At 38.3% G+C, this 13,634-nt stretch overlaps 1 pseudogene; it reads right to left on the bottom strand.

Moving 5' to 3' along the window:
• Positions 1-5,603: 5,603 nt before the first annotated feature.
• LOC138159834 (RWD domain-containing protein 4 pseudogene) overlaps positions 5,604-13,634 on the bottom strand; it is a 40,520-nt pseudogene continuing 32,489 nt past the window's right edge.

Here is a 13,634-nt window from a genome sequence, read left to right as displayed (position 1 = left end):
CTTTTTGGGGAGTGCTTGTTAAATATTTACCAGCACATCTATACTCCCCATCATGTTCCTTCTCATGTTAGAAGGATGAGCCATTAACCCAGACTATGACTAGTGATTTGGTAATCAAACCCGATTTCCAAGTCTTTGATTTAGGAAATATAGAGGGAAGGGTCTGAATTGGGAGCTCTCTATCCCAGTAGCAGGGACCTCCTCCTCCTCCATGATACCAAGGCTATGATCTTTGCTCTCAAACTGATGACCCTTGGGTTTCCCTCTCTGACAACATAAGTGGCAGATAAGGGAGATTCCCTTTTCCCTGGCCAAGACTTTACTATTCCAAACCTCTCTGTGTCTTTTTTAAAATTTATAGTCGAAACCAAGTATTTCTATAACATAGTATAATAAAAAAGATGATTGAACATGAAACTGCACATTTACTATGTACAACTTGCTATCCTTTTAAATATATAATAAAGTTATCATGTGAAGTCTGTGTTATAATGCTATTCTACTTTTGGATATCTCTAATTTGGAGGTTTTCTAGGTGTGGTCCCCTAGACCCTTTCAGGGGGCCCACAAGATCAAAACTATTTTCATAATAATACTTAAATGTTTCAATTTCCAATATAGTAAATATTGATAGACCTACTCACATAACCAAAAGCCCTTGGGGGGAGGTGGTTCTAAATAATTTTTTAAAAATGTAAAGGGGCCCTGAGACTAAAAATTTTGAGAACTGCTGTTTTAATATATTTATTTATGCGTTCATTCATTCAATTTGTTGTTGTTTGGTCTATTCTGACCTCTTTGGGACCCCTTTTGGGATTTTCTTGGTAATATTACTAGAGTGGTTTGCCAATTCTCCTCCAGCTCATTTTACAGATGAGGAGACTGAGGCAAGCAAGGTTAAATGACTTGCCCAAGGACACATAGCTAGTAAGTGTCTGAAGCTGGATTTGAAGTCGGGTCTTCCTGACTCCTGGTCCAGAATGCTATCCACTGCGCCACTTAACTGCCCATTCATTCACTGGACAGTTATCAAGCCTTTGTCATAGGGAACAGTGATGTTAAACCCAAATAGAAAAATGGCCATCTACTGACTTAGAAAAGCAGAAATTAGTATTATCTATGTTGTATTATATTTTTGTCTATTTTGTTAAACATTTTCCAATTACATTTTAATCTGGTTCAGACCCACTAGGAATCTGGCCAGTTGCTTGCTCTAGAGTTTAATGCCTTTGATGTGGAAAGCACTGAATTATATACTAGGAGAGAAAAATGATTAAGACAAGCTCCTTACTCTAATGAAGCTTTTAAGAAAGGGATGGTGCCAGAAACTTCAAGCTATTAGGGACCACATAGATTATCTAGTACAGCTGCTTCACTGTATAGATGAGAAAATTGAGGTCTATTGAGGTTAAGTGACTTGTCCAAAGTCATAGAGACAGTAGACAGCAGAACTACTATTCAAATTATGGTTCCAGAACTCTGCATTCAATGATTTTTTTTAAAGTAACACGGCTCATTGTAGCCCTTGTCTCAGGGGAAGGACTGCCCCTAGCCCCATGGAAACAGTTAGCTGGGAGTGTGCAGATGGGTAGGTATTATTCCCCAGAGTTTCTTAAGTTCTTGTGACTCTTGACCTTGAAAGACTTCTACACAGGAATGGAATCTGGATCTGTGTATACAAAATGAAGGAGGGTTGAACAGGATTCATTTTGGTTGGGACTCAACCTAGTTCACCAGGATACATATGTGGGGATGAATCTAAGACCAGAGAGCTGAGGAAGTCAGATTGGACCTGAGCTACTACTGATTGTAAACTGAGGATGGGATCAGATTGAGCCATGAATAAGACTGGTAGAACCAACAGACTATCATTGGTGAGCCCGCTGAAGACCCTAACCCCCAAGAAACTTTCTACCCTCCTCCAGCCCTGGAGTGGAGAGCTCTTCTCCCACCTGTTAATAAGCCTTCCTGCTTTTCCCTATAATCTAGTGCAGTGTGGGAGAGAGAAATGTTTGGGGTTTTTTTGTCCTTTCTTGCCTACTCTTGGAAGTTGTGTTTCCCTAACTGCCTAATTTTATTTCTATGCTATTTTAACTATTAAAGAATCTAGATGGTCACTTACCATCACACTGTTTATGAATGCATGGAACAGAGTGAGAGAGAGGAAGCCAAAATTCAATGGGGAGAGGAAATTTGGATTGTTTTCCCAGTGAACGCTAAGTGGGTGGGGGGTGGAGGGAACAAGTGAATTAGAGAGAAAGCTTATGTAATTTATTACCAATATGTTAAAGATTATTCATATCCTCGGTTTATTTCATTTTTGAAATCAGAAAGGAGCCCTAAAAGACCTACATGATGTGGGATTTGGAACCATTCACTGCTGGAAGGCATTTTTTCAGAGACTGGAGAAGGGGAGTGAATATGCTTATGTGCTCTTTGGCATGGAAGCTGCTGGCCACCGGGGTTAAAGGACTCCTGGCATGACAGACATCAGCCCCTGCTCTCCCAAGCTCCCTTTACTTTGGGACACTTCCAGGCATTACCAATCCCTTATCCCTGGCTTCACACATACATCTATAATACTACATCATAACTGTAACAGAAGAAAGCCTCATAGTGCCTGTCTGCATTTAGGGATATGCTGGTAAATGTTGAACAACCCTCTGTCTAGAAAAAAAATGTACATGGGATGCACTATTAAATTTAATCTGTAATCTTAACATTTTCTCCATCGCTTTCTTAAGTCTAAACAATGAAGAAAACAATAAATTAAGCCCTAATTTATAGTGTTTGCTGATTTCAGAAAGATAAATGCTCCCACTGAAAATTTAAGTCTCTCTTGAGAGCCAGTTCAAGTTTGTTCCAGCACACCACTCTATAAATTTAACCTAATTTGGTTTCACATAAAATGGTGACATGGTCATTGTAAAATAGCATCTGGTCTTTAGTAATTTGTCCAATTAGGAACCTGAGACCATTGACCAGAAGTCCAGGTTGGGAAAAGGCTACGACTTTTCAGGGTAGTAGTTGTACAGGCAAAGTTGAATGGTCCTCTGGAGAGGAGCACAGTCTAAAGCTTTGGTCCTGGCTGGACCAATCCTCTTCCCTGTAACCAGCGCCACTTAGCCCCAGATTTTATTTCAATTCAATTTAATTCAATTGAGTTCATTCCAATAAACATTAGCTAATTACTTACAGTTCACTGTGTAGTCTCTTAGGGAGGTATAATTCAGTAAGATGTTATTCCTACTTTCTGGGAAATTATAGTCTAGCAGGAGAGATAACAAAGGTACACAATAACTATAACACCAATTAGAATATAAGAAATGATTAGGAAGGGTGAAAGCAAAGTGATTCGAGAGGCTGAGGGAAGGAGAGATTCCTTCAGTCTGCAAGATCTCATGGAGAAGATGGTAACATATGTTGTACAAAGAGGCGCTGGATTGGTTATTAAAAGGATCTCAAATCTATTATAGCGTAGGAGAAGCAAAGGTAATATCGTCTCCTTTATGCCACCTCTCCTAGATGTACACAGCCAGGGACTAGCCAGATCAGAACCATCCCTTAGGCTCATTCTGTTAGTGCCAAGGCTACCTGTTGAGGTCTGCTAAAGACTATGAGTGGATGCCACTGAAAGATCCTCTTGAAAGGCAGGTCAAGAGACCTTTAATTCACTTCATATTTATTCTCTATATACTTATGCATGTAGTTCTTTTCTCCATTTTTAGAATATAAACTTGAGAATAGGGATTGTCCCATTCTTTGAATTTTCTATGCCCAGTGCTAGCATAATTCTTGTAGACTCTTAAATCCTTGTTGACTGATACTACAATGGAGTACTTAGAGAATGAACAGTATTCTTTGACTCTTTTTCCCTTACTTCATTAGGGTATAACAAGGCTGATGGTTAGTTTGTATGAATGATTTTGGTGCTAAAATATGTGACCATCTGAATGAGAGATTTCCCCCAGGTTTCTGGATGGGGGCTGGAGGGAAGAGGGACAACCTGGATCGTTCATTACCAGCTCTGACACAATGGCTTGTGATCATTCTGGCAGAACTGAGGTTTTGGTTTCCTCTCATCTACAGCCTTTACAATTCTCTCTAGTTCTAGGGAATTTATGGGTTCACTCTGTCATTTCCTGGCTTTCCTTTTTGTCTCTCCCTTTCTTTTTAGTTTCTGGTGGAGTTATTGTTATATCTTAGGCCCTGACCCTGACAGACTTCTATACTCTCAACTTGGGGTAAGGCCTAGATGTTGAAATTTCCTCTGACTCTGAGGAACCCCGGTAGTTCTACAGGCATCTCTTCTATTTCCCCTTTTAAATTTCTTGAGTTCCTTAGGTTATGAAAGAAGAATCTTCTTGAGATTTCTTAACATTTTCCTTCTTTCCAGAATGACACATTGGTTCTTTAGATTTCTATGGCAATGAATATTAGTTATAAAAATATTCTCCAAATTAAATGATGGATGCCATTATGGCACAGAATCATCTTTCAGTGATTTGAAAATACAAAGAAAAATAAATCTAAACCTTATGTTTACTCTCTCAAGGCCACAACAAAGTAACATTAAAAGAAAGCACAATGATGGGGAAGAGTAAAATCGAAATAATATGAATGAATCAAAATGACCCTTAGGATTTTATTCATCCCCAAAGTGATGACATTCACTTATAATTTTGATTACATTCACTTTTATAACTTTTGATAACATTCACTTATAATTGTCTTATATTAAAAATAACTTTTAATCTAACTTAAACACTAAAAAATGAATATTTTTATTTATATTTTTTATATTTATTTATTAAAAATAAAATATTTTTATTTATAATATATTTATAATCATAAAAAAGATTCTATATGAAGCTGTGAATCTTCTTTCCATACCTCTTACTTTTAAAAAATGTATATAAGAAATTCTACATATTGCTTTCAAAATGATCCTGCTTTTCTGGGCTTTTTTCTGAAGTATCTCTTGTTTTCTGTGCATTTTTAAACTTTCCTATGTTTTTAAGAGTATGCTTGATAAGCAATTTTATTCTAATTGACTTTACATTATCTTGGGAAAAAAAATCATACTGTTGATACAGGGGTGGGGAACCTGCAGTCTTGAGTCCATATGTGGCCCTCTAGGTCCTCAAGTGGGGCCCTTTGACTGAATCCAAACTTCACAAAACAAATCCCTTTAATAAAAGAATTTGTTCTGCAAAGTTTGATTCAATCACAGGGCTACACTTGAGGATCTAGAGGGCCACATGTGGCCTTGAGGTCACAGGTTCCCCACCCCTGCACAATAAGATTCTATATATTCTTTGCATATACCATTATTTGCTCTTCATGATGTTTGATAATTTATAAAGTTTAACAAGTTCCTAAAAGGACACTGATCATTACTCACGGCATGTTTTGCTTTCCTTTAAAGCAGATTTATGAGAATAAAGAAATACCAAGAAATCTCTACTTGAACATGTGATCTAATTTCTTAGAAAACATACAAAAATTTGTATTTTATAAAATGCCATTTCAAAAGAAAAAAGAGTACTGAAATAATCATGTTGACCTTAGTCTACTGTATTGAAGCATGATGTTTCCTTGTATCAAGTTTCTTTCATTATTCATCATCTTTACAGCCAGTTTTACTTAAATGCTTAACCACATTGACCCTGTTCCAGCCTCATGGAAGTTCACTTTTGTGAGACACCTTGCCCATGAGATCTCGTTTCTGGATTTTTGAAAGCTGTTCCTTTTTTTTGATCTTTTTTCTTACTTGATGGAGCCATATTAGAAGTTTCAATTGAAACAATATTGCTTATTGATACCATAGAATTAGCAGGATGATGATTCTTCGTGAACTGTTCTTTACTCTCCTTGATGTATTCAAACACCATATATGTCACAGCAATTTCAAAATTAACTTCAACTTCTTCCCATAATTTAGTTGGAATACCTCGCTTTAAAGCTGATGATATGGTATTGTTGAAAAAAGCAATTGTAGAGACGATTAGAACTGTTTGTGGATATTTTTTGGTCCATCAAACTTCTATTAAGAAGGCACTGGGATCATCATTTTCATCTCTCCTAGATTGAAATGAAACTGGACTTAGTTCTTGGAAAGTTTCATTCCCTTCAGAAATAGACCAATGCTTCCAGCTCCAGCTCCTCCTGGTTCTTGTTGGTGCCCCTCACTCTGGCAGTGGGGTCCTTCTCCCTCAGAACGTGTGGCAGATGGCAGGAGGAGGGAGGAGGAGGAGGTTAAGGGAGGGGTTGGGATCCAGCAGCCAGAGTCCCCTGTCCACCTCTTACACCTCACTATCATCATGTCCTCACCTCGCCTAGCTCCTCCTTCCCTATATTTTTAAATGAACAGAATATAACAATTGCATTCCTAGTAATTTATCCTAAAAATATTGTAAAAGAGAACAAAAAGTTCTTCACAAAGTATTCAGAGTTGCTTTATTTGTAAGAGGAAAAAAACAAAGCCTGGGAACAATTTGCATCATTTAGCGGACCCTGTAGTGTCCATTGCAATCTGTATGATGTCAAAGACAAAAACAGCGTCTAGAGGGGCTCATCATCTTTAGAGAATCCCTTATCCTTCCTTTGGATTCTTCTCTGGATGTCCCAATGACTGCAGCAGACATCTTTTGAGTATATTCCTCCTTTATTTTATGCCTTGTTTGATATGAATCAAAGAAGGTCACCAGACAAAGCTCGCTCTGTCTTATTTTTCAAAGTATTTTATATGATTTTGACATGTTCTTTTGTTGTTGTTCATTCATTTCTGACTCCTCACTTGGGATTTTCTTGGCAAAGATTTGGAGAGGTTTGCCATTTCCTTCTCCAGACATATGCCTAGGAGATATCTTATTGGAGAAGATATTTTATGGAGAGCTTTCACCATTGAAGTGTTCCTTATATTCAACAAAAAATAAGGACATTGGGATCTTGTATCCTCTCTTCCTTTTGTTCTATTGCATAATTAAATATGTCATCTGCTATGATGTATTGACTGGGCAAGCTGGTCACCGTCTTCACAACTTGAATTCTATAAGCTTGAAATGCATCGGCACATTTTTAAGTACTGGGGTTACAAAGGCCAAAATTTTCATTTCTACCTTTCTACCTTCAGGGAGTTTACATTTTACTGGTGGGAAACACTATGTATAACACATTTAAGTAAGGAAATACAGACTATATAATGTAAATAAAAAGTGATTTTTAGAATGGGTAGAATCACTAATAATTGACAGAGGGGGAAGGAGAATATCATGAAATTTTTTTTTTTTGTAGGAGATGATTCTTGAATTGAACCTTGAAGATAAAGAGATACTCTAAGAGGGACAAGTGGAAAGAAATCCAAGTATAAGGGACAGTCTGTGTAAATACCCCCATATGGGAGATAGAATTTCTAGGCACAAGAATCAGACCAGTTTGGTTGGAATGAAGAGTGTATGAGGAGGAATCATGTGAAGTCAGTGTATGAAGTTAGGTGGGAAATAGAATGTGAAGAGCTTTAAATGACAAACAGAAGATTCTGTATTTCCTCTTAGAGGCAATAGAGAGCCCAGAAATTTAGGGGATGTCTTTGTTCTTTTCAGTTCTAAGGCTCTGATCTGAAGAACCTGTTTCCTATCCATCGGTACTCTCTTTCCATATAGAAAACTATAGACCTTAGCATAAATTTCCTCTGTTGTTTGCCGTCTATATGTGTGGAAGGGCATGGAAAACTCGTTGCTTTTATTGTCACCACCAAAGGACTTGGGACTCCCTTTCTTGTGGCTAGGAGTAAGTCATTTCCAAATCACTCAACTCCCAAAGAGGGCTGACCTGGCTTTTTATTTCTCTCTGCTGTGAACACAGTTAGCTCATCTACTGATAGGGACCAGTTCAAGATGGTTAGACAGGGAGTCAAGGATGGTTTCATTTTTATAAAGGGGGGACAGCTTTGACTGGAAAGAGAAACTGGTGCCCTCAGCAGGGTTATTGACAACAGCTGCTCCTTCTCTGCAATAGGAATTGCCCTGCTTTTTTTGACCTTAGTAACACATCCTGTCTTTTCTGACAGGATATCTGATATCTTCCATCTGTTAAAATTAGTTTCAGTTGCTTTAGTAGAGACTGTGTGGTGTAGTGGACATTAGTGGGCTTAGGAAGACTTGCATTCATATCCTGACTCTGATACTTATACTAGGTATGTGACCTTGGGCACATCTCTTATATAAATCATTAAGATTTATCTACTGATTGTTCCCAGATTGGGAATTCTATACTTAGACTAAATCAAAGATCTGTTTTGTAATGTAATATTTTATTTTCCCCCAAAATTACATGTAAAAACAAATTTTAACATTCGTTTTTAAAAAAGATCTGTCTCTTAATGTGAACAAAAACACTGCACTCCCCCCATGGGGAAGGGTATTAATCAAATGTCTTATCACAATAGCTCATGCTCAGGGTGGCTAGGTGGCACAATGAATAGAGCACCAGCCCTGGAGTCAGGAGGACTTGAGTTCAAATCTGACCTCAGACATTTAATACTTACTATATATGTGACCTTGGGCAAGTCACTTAACCCCAATTGCCCTGCCTTCCCCCCTCCAAAAAAACCCAAAACCACACACAATAGCTCATACTCTACAGTGTATAAAGCACTTCCCCAATGGCACTGTGAATTGTGTAGCACATATATGAATGTCCCTGGGCTATTGCAATAGCCTCCTAATTGGCATCTTTGCCTTAAGTCTCTCTTCACTTCAATCCATTCTTAACCATACAGTCAAAATGATTTTCCTTACGTCTGTGACTCTTCATCTTAATAAACTCCAGTGGTTCCTTATTGCTTCTAGGATAAAGTATAAACTCCTTGGTTTGGCAATTAAAGTTCTTTGCACTATGGCCCTGGCCTACATTGACAGCCATCTTGTATATGTTACTCCCCTTCCTGCATGCTACAGTCCAGTCAAATGCCTGACTTGTTCTTCCTCATGTAGGATGTCCCATCTTCCAGTTCCATGACATTGTTCTGATTGTCCCCTGTGTCTGGGATAAACTCTTTCCTCACCTGTACCCTCATTTCCTTCAAGACCCAGCTAAAGGACTATTTCCTGATCAGTCTCTTCTACCTCAGCTCCTGGTGCTCTCCCTCCCAAAATTATGTTGTATTTATTGTGCCTGTTTTCCGTATAAACTTACATAGTACACATTGTCTCCCCTGGTAGAATGTGAGCTCCTTGAGGGTAGGAGCTATTCCATTTTTGTCTCTATATTTCCTCTATATTATGGATTTAAAACTGGGAGGGACCTTTAAGGTAGTCTATTAATCTATTAAAACACGAGACCTTTCTAATCAGATCAGAAGCGCCAGAAGCGTATTCTTTGACTACAACCACAACAAGCATGGTGCCTTGCATAGAATAAATAAAAATTAATAATTTTTAAAATTTAATTTAAAATGTAATAATTTTTTTAAAAATAAAAAAATGACCTTCAAGCTGAAATAAATAAATAAATAAAAGTTAATACATTATAAAAATAATTGATAAATGCTTATTGAATTCATTTGCATGAGAGATAGAGGTTGCACAGTGGGAACATCTGACTTGGAATCTGGCTTAGTCATTTCCCAAAGGTGATTCAGGGTCTCAGTTCCTCATTTGTAAAAGGAAAGAGGTGGGCTAGATAACCACTAAGATCCTCTCCATTCCCATGTCTATGATATCATGAATTGACCAGGAAGGCTGCCATGGCAGAATCAGTATCTGGAGAAAAAAATAATCCTTCATAAGTGTGAAGAATGGATTATAGTGACAAGACACTGGGATGCATTTGGAAACTTTTGTAGTTATCTGCCTAGGTGATGACCAGGTAGCATTGGGTGGTAGCATTGGGAAAAGAAATGAAGATAGAGTCAATGAGGACTAATTAAGAAGGTGAAAACTGGAAAATGGCATCAAAGATACATGGTAGTGCAGTGGAAAGAAAACTGGACCAGAGTTCAAAGGCTCGAGTTCTAGTTTCCCCATGGTATTAAAACATTGCCGGGTCACTTAACTTTTTTTTGTGTCAGTTTCCCCATATGTAAGGTAAGAAGGTTAGTAAGAGATCACTTCCAGCCTTAAAATATTCTATGACTCCAGTCCAAGGGGCTCAGGAGAATGGGGGCACCATTAACAAACATGGGATCTGGCCTTCCTTTGGAAAAGTCTTCTTTATGTAAAAACTTATCATGAAATATCCGGTCAAATCAGTTTTTTTCTTTTCCTTTCTTCACTGGTGATGAAGACTTGTCAATGACCATGTTCTCTGTGATGACCTTTTTTCCCTTTAAGATGGAGAATAGGGAATGAGACTGTGATGGTATTGATATAAGGAGTTCACAGATTCCCTTTGTAGACTAGTACCTTCCATGAAATTTAGTTTTAGAGAATCCTCTAGAACAGGGGTTGGTCCACTCCAGTCCCAGGGTCAAATCCAGTCAGCTGCCTGTTTTTTGTGACTTCAAGCTAAAAATGGTTTTTGAAAATATTTTAAAATATAAGATTTTATTTAAACATATAAAAATAATTTTTTAGCTCCAGCAGTCCCAAAACAGGTCTGTAGGCCAGTCCCTGATATTCTCATAGTCACATAGCTGATGTGAGCCAGAGGCGGGATTTGAACTCAGGGCTTTTTGACTCCAAAGCTACCTCTCTTCCTTAAAGATTAGAAAAGTAATTAGGAATTTTGGGGCCTGGAACAAATCCTACAATCCAAGATGTGGGTAGATAAAACTTGCCTTCATTTGAGCAGAGAGGGTAGGAAACCATAAGCAGCAACATGCTTTTGCAAAGCCACTGCTAAGCAATGAGTCATGAAGAATGGAAGGGGAGAGAAGAAAGGCAAGGTGAGACTCATTTTAGTCTGCCATCTAAAAACTTTGTATATTAACTAATTATTCTTATCTATCAGGTGCTAAGCACTGTTGGTACTAGGCAGCTAGGTGGCAAAGTGAAAAGAGTCTGGACCTGGAGTCAGGAAGAGTAAAGTTCAAATTCAGCCTCAGACACTTAGTAGCTGTTGGGACCCTGGGCAACTTCTTCTTTTTTTTAATAAGCAATTGGGGTTAAGTAACTTGCTCAAGGTTACACTGCCAGTTATTTTGTGTGGGTGCTAAGTATCTGAGGCTGGAACCGATCCCGGGTCTCCTGACTCCAAGACTGGCACTCTTACTCACTGTGACACCTGGCCACCCCCCTGGGCAACTTCTTAATCCCTGTCTGCTTCAGTTTCCTCAACTATAAACTAGGGATAATGATACCACCTACCTTCCAGGTTGCTGTGAGGATTAAATGAGATAATATCTGTGAAGTTCATAGAGCACAAATGCTCTAAATCACTATTAGTTAGAGAAATATAAATTAAAACAACTTTGAGGTGCCGCTTCATAACTACAAGAAATGACAGATGCTGGAGGGGATGAAGGAAAAATAGGTATGCTAATGAACTGTTGGTGGAGGAGTGAACTGGTCCAGTCATTCTGGAGAACAATTTGGAACTATCCCCAGAGGGCTATAAAACTGTGCATACCCTTTGACCCAGCAATACCACTTCTAGGACTGTAACCTGAAGAGATCAACGAAAAGTGAAAAGGACCTATTTGTACAAAAATATTTACAACAGCTCTTTCCGTGGCAACAAATAATAGAGATTGAGGGGATGCCCATCAATTGGGGAATGGCTGAACAAGTTGTGGCATGGGGTTGTGATGGACTACTATTCTGCTGTGTGAAATGACAAGAGGGGATGGTTTCAGAAAAAACATGGCAAGAACTATATGAACTAATGCAAAGCGAAGTGAGAAGAACCAGATCACTATACATAGTAACAGCAATGTTACAATGATGAAAGATTTCTCCTCTCACCAAGAAAAATCCAAAGGATTTAGGAAAAAAGTTTTTCCAAAGAGAAAACTGATTAACTCTGAGTGAAAATTGAAGTATATTTTTCTTGCTTTTAAAAATATATCTGGCTAATATGAAAATAAGCTTTACATCATTTCACATGCATAATTGATATCGTATTGCTTGCCTTCTCAGTGGGCAGGGGAGAGACGGAAGGAGGGGCAGGATTTTGGAACTCAAAATTTTAAAACAATGGTAAAAATAAATAATAACTTTTTTAAAAAGTACATATCACGACACCTGGAACATAGCAAATGCTATGTAAATGCCAGCTATTATTAAGTACTGTGGCTTCTAAGCTGCTGAAGGATTGTGGTTGCTATGGTTGCCCTCTAGATCCTATGTCCTTTAAATATGGTAACCTGGCACAGCCAGGTAGCACAGCGAGTAAGAGCACGGCTCCAGTGTCGGGATGACACGTGGATCGAATCCGGGCTCAGACACTTATTACCCATCCAGAAACACCTGGCCGTGTAACCTTGAGCAAGTTACTTAACCCCAATTGCTTAGGGGTGGCCAGGTGGCTCAGCAAGTAAGAGTGCTGGCTCCAGTGTCAGGATGACCTGGGGATCAAATCTGGGCTCAGATACTCAGCATCACAGCCAGAAATAACTGGCCGTGTAACCTTGAGCAAGTTACTTAACTCCAATTGCTTAAAAAAAAAAAATAAATAAATATGGTAACCTGAGAGGAAGCCCTAGTCACCCTGTCCTTGTCATAGCCTTGGTGCTGAAGCCCATTCTTATTTGAATAGGTTTAACTAACCTGCTACTATCTTTGTGACTCTTTACTGACCTCTTCCTATTTCTGGATGCCTCTCTTAAATGGGGTAGCTTAAAGACTTTACAGAAGCACTATAAGACAGAATATTTTTTTCCTAGGTGAATCATTGGCTAAGTCATTTGGTAACTAAAAAATGCACTCAGAGGAATAACAGCAACAACAATAATTAGTATTTATACCATACCAGGCACTGTGCCAAGTGCTTTACAAAAATTATTTCATTTTATCCTTACAACAACCTTGGAAGGTAGGTGCTATTATTAACCTTATTTTATAGTTGAGAAAACTGGGGCAAACAGGGGTTAAATGACTTGCCCAAAGTCATGAAGCTAATAAGTATCTGAGGCCACATTTGAACTCAGGTCTTTCTGACTCCAGTCACAACACACTGTCCCCTGTGGCACCCAGCTGCCTTAAACAAAGAAATCACTTTGTTACTCAATTCAAGTATATAATGCCATCCCATAGAGAACTTTTGGCTGAAGAATTGAAGCCCAATTTCAGGATTAGTCATAGTTAAAACTTAACACAACTAATTTCAGCTTTGTTGGTTCAGCAACAATTTTTATGTACATACTGCAAAGGAGCAAATTTCCCAGAAACTCTTATCTTTGTTTTCAGAGGATTAAGTCTCACTTCCTGTTAATTTGTAGTCAAGGCTTTTCTCTTGATTTAGAAAATTAATTTCTGGTATCCCTGTCCTCACCTTTGAGAAAGGTTATTGGAGTGTTGACCCACTTTAGTTTACTTACAGGTTTTTCTCTTCACAGTTTCATGTGACTCCCTAGGTGGGAATTATCACATAAAAGTGAGTCAGGAAAAAGCTTATTCACCTTTTCTGAGAAGCTTGTATTAATAAAAGAAGAAGAAGAAGAAGAAGAAGAAGAAGAAGAAGAAGAAGAAGAA

The sequence above is a fragment of the Petaurus breviceps genome, unplaced genomic scaffold, assembly GCF_028583685.1.
Source record: "Petaurus breviceps papuanus isolate PSGF00001 unplaced genomic scaffold, PetGlider_PUasm1.0 178, whole genome shotgun sequence".
NCBI lineage: Eukaryota > Metazoa > Chordata > Mammalia > Diprotodontia > Petauridae > Petaurus > Petaurus breviceps.
The sequence above is the reverse complement of the archived record's forward strand: the minus strand, read 5'-3'. Positions and strand labels throughout refer to the sequence as shown.